Source organism: Octodon degus, unplaced genomic scaffold, assembly GCF_000260255.1.
Source record: "Octodon degus isolate 3935 unplaced genomic scaffold, OctDeg1.0 scaffold00061, whole genome shotgun sequence".
NCBI lineage: Eukaryota > Metazoa > Chordata > Mammalia > Rodentia > Octodontidae > Octodon > Octodon degus.
The window spans coordinates 4,753,324-4,761,412 of NW_004524637.1; the positions used below are offsets into that span (position 1 = coordinate 4,753,324).

At 44.2% G+C, this 8,089-nt stretch overlaps 1 non-coding gene across 1 annotated transcript; it reads left to right on the forward strand.

Annotated features, from left to right (window-relative positions):
• The first annotated feature begins 7,118 nt into the window (after positions 1-7,118).
• LOC111817565 lies at positions 7,119-7,279 on the forward strand. Its single transcript, XR_002821730.1, has one exon. It is a non-coding gene; the product is annotated as a U1 spliceosomal RNA (small nuclear RNA).
• Positions 7,280-8,089: the final 810 nt, after the last annotated feature.

Here is an 8,089-nt window from a genome sequence, read left to right on the forward strand (position 1 = left end):
GGGAATAGAACTGCCTGCTACAAATACCATCCTTAGTGAAGTAGAACTCATAGTACTTTTATACACAGTGACTAGAAGGATTAAGTGATGTGACACAGCCTTGTACCCTGGCCCCCATAGGACAGGAGGACAGAAGAACCCCCTCCCTGTCTACCTTGCTGCCACTGCCACTAGGCGTCTCTCCCATGAGCTGCAGAGGAAAGAGGAGACCCTGCTGCACCATCCAAGCTACTGGCATGCTCTTTGCTCCGTAAGTCAAATGGCAGAGGGGGAGACAGTAGGCCTTGCCCTGCCTGTCCACTGCCACCAGCATGGGTGCCTTGTGCCCTGACCATGAAGGAGTGGAGGACAGTGGCCAAAGTGTGCGATCCCAGCCAGCTCTACACCATGGTTCTCCTCAGCACAGGGCAGCAAGAGTGATAACCAAAACACTGATCTGATTTAGATGGGACAAGCCCTGGTGGACAGTTTCAGTCCAGGACTAACATGTTACCCTTCTGCAGATCTGGGTGAGGATGATGAGAAGCTTGGAGAGACTATAAGCTAGACAGAGATTCTAGATTCCATGAGAAGCTCATACCCAGACTGAGCAGGTCACAGGGCCAGTGCTTGGTGATGGCAGGTCAGGTTTGGTGAGTGTAAGCTTCAGAGGGGGTGGGTCAGAAGATGACAGAATTTAGTCCAGTGGTCTGCTTGAGCTTTTGTACCACTGTGTACTCCCACCAGAAACAAGTAATCTGATACATTGTAGGTCAATATCTGGGTTGCTTGAGCGTCTATACTGAAATCGTAGACTACTTTTCTTTGATTAGGGATGGATCACCAGTGGTTTTGGGGATTTGTAATTGTTGAGCTCATATTTGATGTCACTGATTTACCATGTCCAAGGTGACATAGTTGTTACTGTCTATTGGTTTTCTCTGTATGGCAGTATTGGGATTGGTGGGCCATTACTGCAGAATTAGGTACTGGGCCAAAGAAGCTGAAAACCCTATTGCAAAAAGTAACTGAATACACACACACACACACACACACACACACACGGAAGCAACAATTGGTCCCAGCCAGGGGGTACTGAGGGCGAGGACAACATGAGTCACAGAGTAGAAACATCTAAAAGGAGGTAATGAGACACCTAATAAAAGTGCTTGGTGAATTCAAGGAAGATAGAACTAGTCAGAAAATGGGCCAAATGAAACAAATGACTTACAAGTCTAGAGAAATCACTAGTAAAAATCTAGTAGAGCTATAGGAAGATACTCACCATGAACACACAGCACAGAAGGATGGGAGTCCACAAAAAGCCCCAAACAGAAGTCTAGGAGGCTAAGGTAAGCTTGAGTGTCTGGGAAGAGGAGTTGCCAGTGGGAGTTCAGCACCAGAAGTGGAAGCAGGGCTTTGGTGGCGTCCAGGTGATGACATGGGAAGGACATGTTGTGACTCATGTTGTCCTCGCCCTTAAGCACATGGGAAGGTGGATGGTGGACCTGTCATCAACCTGCTGCTGGGCGGCTCAACCGAGACTTGTAAGACTAACTGGGATTGAGTAGAAAGTCAGGAGAAATGCAAAGGGCACAAGGACTTGTTAGCGGAAGTCATGCAAACTTTCCAGATATGAAGAGTGAACTTAACACCTGGGTAAGTGAGGCATACAGAACTGCAAATAGCCAAGGTCAGAGAAATATACTTGCATTCTAAATAAGATACAGAAACCCAACTGTTATGGTTTGCGTCTAGTTGTCCCCCCAAATCCTCACATAAGTTATGGGGCAGATGCCGCTGGAGGAGCAATGAGTGGCTCAAGGGGCGGGGCCAGAAGATCTGGGCAGGGCCCGGTGGGCGGGGCCAGAGGACTGAGGTGGGGCTGGTGGGCAGGGCCAGTGGGCCAGGGAGAGGCCAGAGGGGTGGGGCCAGGGTGGAGCCGGAGGGGCGGGGCCAAAGGACCAGGGCAAGGCTGGAGGGGTGGGGCCAGGGGACTGGGGCGGGGCCCAAGGGATGGAGGGGGGTAGATGACCAGGTGGGGCTTGAAGGGCGGGGCCTGATGGGCGGGGCCAGAGAGGCATGAACCCTTAAACTGGCTAGCCTGTGCTTTCTCTGAGATGTGGAGAGGGTCACCCTGGACACGGCTGCGCCCAGCCTCTCCTCCAGTGTCTTGAAACCTCCAGTAACTGTGAGCTAAATAAACTTTTCCTTCCCTAAACTTGAGCGTCTGGCATTTGTCCCAGCAACGAGAGAAGAGTAACTAAGACACCAACCAAACAGAAGGATCTTAAAAGCTGTAGAGAAAAGCAATGGAAACGTTACCCTGATTCCCTAATGTCAGCATTGAATCAAAAAAAGAGAGCTACATGTCAGTTTCTCTAACATACAGATGCAAAAATCCTCCAAGAGACACTGGCAAACAGAATGCAGCAAATCGCCAAAAAGAAGAGTCCACCGAGATGCTTGCAGATGGCACAGCTGCGGGTCAGCCTCACAAAAGGCTTTATCCTGGAAACACAAATTTAAAATGTCACATCAACTTTTTAAAAGCAGATAGTAATTTCAAATTAATTGTCATAGGTCATGTCTCTTAATATACTGAAGGTTTGTTTTTAAAAGCAAGTGAAATATATTACTAGCTAGCTCCAAAATGGAAGTCATAGTGTATGTTTTATATTGATATTTTGAAGGTTTCCGAAATTGCAGTTATTGGGAAGAAAAGAAAACCGTGTTTTTCTCCCAACATGTGAATAAAGTGTACCTTTGCTATGTATTAAAACAAAACAACACACAAACAGAAGTCCCATTTGACTCAGCTCTTTTCTAAGTATCTTCCCCAAAGAGTTGAAGAGTTGAAGTCATCACATCACAAGGATACGTGCTCACCCGTGTTTATAGCAGCGCAGTGTGTAGGGACTGAAGCTTGGGACAGCATGCCAGATGAATGGGTAAAGAATACGGGTAACTATGGTGTTTATACAAAACCGTACCACACTGCCGTGAAGAAATATAAACTCGAGGCATTCGTAGGCAGATGGATGCAACTTGAGAGCACATTAAGTGAACTAACTCAGACATGTAAGCTTGGGTACTGTATGGTTTCTCTTACATGAAAAATTCAAAATATATGTACACATAAATAAAGAGCAAAATAGGAGATGGAGAAATAGGAAGAAGGCAGAAGTTCAAATAATTACCTACATTTTCTATTTCATTATTTGAAAATCCTTCAATATGCTAACTTGTTTCATTTGTGCTACTAACTTCTCTTAGTTAACTGTAAAACAGTGTTAGTTCTGCTCTCTGTTCCTGCTTTTGTTAAGTGAGACTCTTGTGTATGACTTGTATCCTGAGCACATTTTGGCCACGTTTTCAAGATTATGGTACACAGTGTGTTAACTTTCATTATTCTCTCATTATTTTGCATAAAATTTTTATTTTCCCATAGAAGAGTGGGTTTAAATATTTATTAATATTAACTTAAATTACATTGAAATAAAATTTAAAAATGAATGGCATGATACATGCAGTCGTATCTGGATCTTATGTTGTGCAGAATAAACACTTCACGTCTGCTGTATCACCAACAGTACTACTGCTACGGAGCCCGGTCAGCACCATCCCTGGAAGCTCCGCCTCCACAGCCTTCCTGAGAGCCCCAGGCCCCGACGGCGGAAACTGTGTGAGCTTCGGAGTCAGACTGCTCTGGTTCTGATGGTAGATTTTGTCTCTTACAGCTACACATCTCCAAGTCACTTCCATTCTCTGTGCTTCAAGATTATAATCGGTAAAATACAATTTTTATTATAGTAAGTACAAACCATGTTTTAAACATTACACAATTTGAAGGAACTTAAGACACTTAATATACAATGCAGACACCTGGGGACTCTGTGATCCTGCCTCCCTCACTTCAAACTATCAGGCCTTGCTGTTCTCTGCTTGACTGGACAATCTTTCTTCCCTTATTTCTTCAGTTGAGAGTCTATGTCTTACCCCTGTCTCCCTCTTTTTCCCAGAATTTTATTTGTGTAATAAATCCTCCACAGGCACATGTTAATCATTATTCAAATATTACAGTCCTGGTTGTGTTATTTTTGTTAAATTTTGTTTTTCTTTCTTTCTTTTTTTCTTTTTCTTTCTTTTTTTTTTTTTTTTTTTTGTGGAGCTGGGCATTGAACTCAGGCCCTTACACTTGCCAGGCTGTTAAATTTTTCTGAAGGAAACTGACTTTCCATCTAGAGAGAATAAAACGATTAGAAACTCTTTCTGTGCTTTCCTGATATTCATAAATGAAGAATTGGAGCAAAACTTTAATGATTTTTCTCTGGTTTGATAGTTCTATTCATTGATTATGATTTTTTTTAAATTTTATTTATTTATGTGTGTGTGTGTGTGTGTGTGTGTGTGTGGCCAGCTCAGCCCACCAGGGGGCGGGGCTGGCTGGCATGTGGTGCTGGGGGATTGAACCGTGGTCCCTGTGCTTTGCTAAGCTTGTTCTAAGTAGGTGCTTTAGACCACTGAGCCATCTCACCAGCCCCTCATTGATTATGATTTTGAGGATGATTTAGGACAGCTACCTCACTTGTCCCCTAGCCAACTGTCTCAGTACGTTTTCATTCATTGCTGGAATGAAATACCCAACATCCAAAATTAAGGAAGGAAAGATTTATTTAGCTCACAGTTAGTGAAGGTTTCAGTCCCTACTCAGTTGGGTCCAAGGCAGAGGGCAGGCATTCCTGGTGGCAGAAAACAGCAAAGAGCAAAGGGAGTGGCAGCTACTGCTGCTTTTAGCAAGCCTCTCTCCCCTTCTTACATTGTAAGCAGGGTATCTGGCATGGGAGTGTAGAACTCACACAACGTCCATCCCCTCCTCTTGCATAGGATGAGGATGCTAACAAGGCAAGAACCCTGGCTACTTGCTGAGTCACTTAATTAAACTTCTCAGGTTGACACAGTATATCAGCCAATACACCAACCTTCTTGCTATCCTGCTGACAACAGTCAGGTGAGCAATTTGCCTTAGTCTACTTTTATCTTGTTAAAGTGCCTGGAATTGTAGTGAACAATAAAATATATTTCCTGTCTTTTCTTAAACAAATTATTGTTTTTAAAGATGGAGTGGAGGGGAAAGTGGGGGAAAATTAGGTGTGACTGATTAAGCGTTGTGTCGCTCCATTTATCCACACACTTAGCCTGACTCTGCCATTTCCCCCACCCTGCAGGAAAGGAGCCTGCCAGTGTGTGCCTCACGGAAGGCTTGTCCCATTGTGTGCACAGAGTGGCCTCTGTCCCTGGTACTGCATATTCAGAGGCCAAGTTTTAGGGTGTGTGTGGGGAGATCCCAGTTCTGTCTTGCCTGAAAATTGCACATTGTTTTAAGATCCCTTAGTAAGAGGAATACAGAACTGAAACTATGAAGTTAAGTGCACATGCAAAATTTTACATACATTAAGAAAATTTTATATACTTCTAAAAAAGCTACACATTCTACAAATATTTGAAAACTCAGAAAATAACTTATTGTATTTATTTATTTATTTTTTATTTTTTAGGGACGGGTCTACTGGGTGTTCAGGGTCTTACTACTAGATTGGACTCATAGTGATCTGCCTGTTTGCAGCCTCCCAAGAGCTGGGATTACAGGTGTTTGCCACCACGCCCAGTCTCAATTGCCTTCTTAGCACACCCCGGGGGCAGGGTTGGCACAGCAGGCCTGGGAATCTAACCCTGAGTCCCTGCGCAACTTATTGTATTTATTAACTGCCTGAATTTTGTCATATTTTCTCATGCACTTTGAGTAACTCATTATAAGATAAATGCTTTCTGAACGTTCTCTGTAAGTACTTTTGAAAGATAATGTCATTTTTTTTAGCATCACTGATTAAAACTGTTTTCAATAGCTAGATTGCATTAGTGTAGGATTTTACAATGAGGTTATATTTACTGTTTGTGATTTGGCTCTTGGCCTCTGATGTACAGATAGAAGAATTCTAATAGGTTCAATTTAGAGCATTATGCTGTCCTGATGGACTATTATGTTGTATTGGAAACTATATGTGCAGTAATATTGAGAATATTTCTGAAGGAATAGAATTTTTACTTTGATTCACATCAATGAAAATTGAATCTACTTCTTTTAACTTTACATGCTTTATGACAGGGAAAGTTTTCCATAGACCAGCTTCCTGAACCCTGCATTTTAAACTTTATTTTCCTGTCTCTTACCGTGAGTCTGTGCCTGGAATCTTAGGTCCTATTCATGTCATTCATTGCAGTGATGACAGGTGAGTCAATAATCACTGAACTATATGAGTAAAATCTGGGAAATATAAATATATTAGAGTGAATTATCTTCAACTCACCTAATTTCCTTATACGTGTAGATAGCACAATGGCTGTAGCCACTCCGTGGGGACCTGACTGCAAGTGATTTGTGATGAAGGGGTCAGAACAGAAAGGGGTAACAGCTTGGCAATCATTATTACAATACTGAGCTTTGAAAATTAAAAAAACCCTGTGATTTTATGAGCACATTGCTTTTGAGACTCTCAGAGCACTGGGAAGCCTCCTCTGGACGGCCTCCCCTAGAGTTAGGCTTCACTAGTGTCACAGGAAATCTTCCTTTGCTTCCAGAAGCTTCTAAAAAAGAGGCCCCGCCAGGGACCTTTCTTTCTTTTCAGATGTACCACATTTGACTTTGCATCTGACTGTGTTTTCCTATTCAGCTTTCCCACAAGAGTCATGAGCACTCTTCAAAGGGCCCAAAGGTGTGTCCTCAGAATTGCTTTCTGCTCCTGAGTGCTGTTCTGGGTGGACTGTTAAAGAATGAGCTCCTTGTGGCTCTGGAGCCGACATGGGAGCTGCGAGCCAGGAGGGAACTGACCTGCAGAGCAGGAAGCTCGTTCAACTCTCCAGAGAGGAAGGCAGGTGCTCTCCAGGCCAAGTCCACAGCAGGGCCACTGGCTGTCCAGAGAGGTCTGTGACATGGCAAAAGCCTCCCAGAACCCTCTCAGATGCCTGGGCCACGAGACACGAACGGACGGAGAGATCATCCTCCAGTAAGTAGGTTCTCCAGAGACTGAAGTACAATCCTGAAGGTCAAATTTTTAATTCCTAGTAAAGTAAAACTCTCCATACTTACGTGGCGGGGAGATACTGTGCTCACAAAGGTGGTTTTCCCAGGGCGAAGCCTGTCCATTGCACTTGGATGCTTAGACCCTGCGAGTTCCCCAAATGTAGGAAACGCGACTGCACAATTTGTGGTAGTGGGATGCTGCGTTCACGCTCCTGCCTGATCAAAAACTAACTAATTCTCCATATGCCAGATGGCTTGTGTCAGAGTGACCTGTTTTCTCTTCCTGTAGATCGGTTTGAATGGCAACCTGCTTGTGAGCACGAGGCTGCCAGGAGAGGCGCGTAGTGTGGAGCGCAGCTCCCAGCCCCGTGGCGCCCTCCTCTCCGAGCCTCGGAGCCAAGGCTTGCTTTCCTCCTTGCCAGGAGCACAGCAGCCCCCCGGTGATGCATCCTCTCTCTGGTGGTCACAGTCTTTGCGCTCACACTGACGCTACTCCCTGCTGACGTGGAAGCTCGATTTTATGTTTTGGGTGAAGTAATAAACATATTTTTTATATTTCACAATTTTAAAAAATTAACGAAGTAATACTGATCTGTGATCGGCAAATCAGAGAGTTTAAACAAAAGAGCAGCTCATGCCTCAACGTACGAGTTCCAGGTCCTTGTGGCGTTTGCCTACGTGACCCCAAGCGTGTGTGCAGCGAATTTCTTGCTGGTTATTTTCTAAAGTGTCTTTACTGAGATAGATGACAATATAGTTACTCAATCTTCTTCCCTTCTACTATTATAAAGTGCTTCCCTGGCAAGCACAGAGTCTGAGCTCAATCCCTGGTTCCACAAAAACAAACAAACAAACAAACACCCTTCTACTATTACAGCATTTGGGATTCTTTGTCTTTTTCAAACAGGGTCTGGTATGAGTTCAGGCTGGCCTTGAGCTCACTCACTTTGTAGTCCAGGCTGGTCTTAAACTTGGAACGATCCTCCTGCCTCAGCCTCCGTGGTGCTAAGATTACAGGTGTGTGCCACC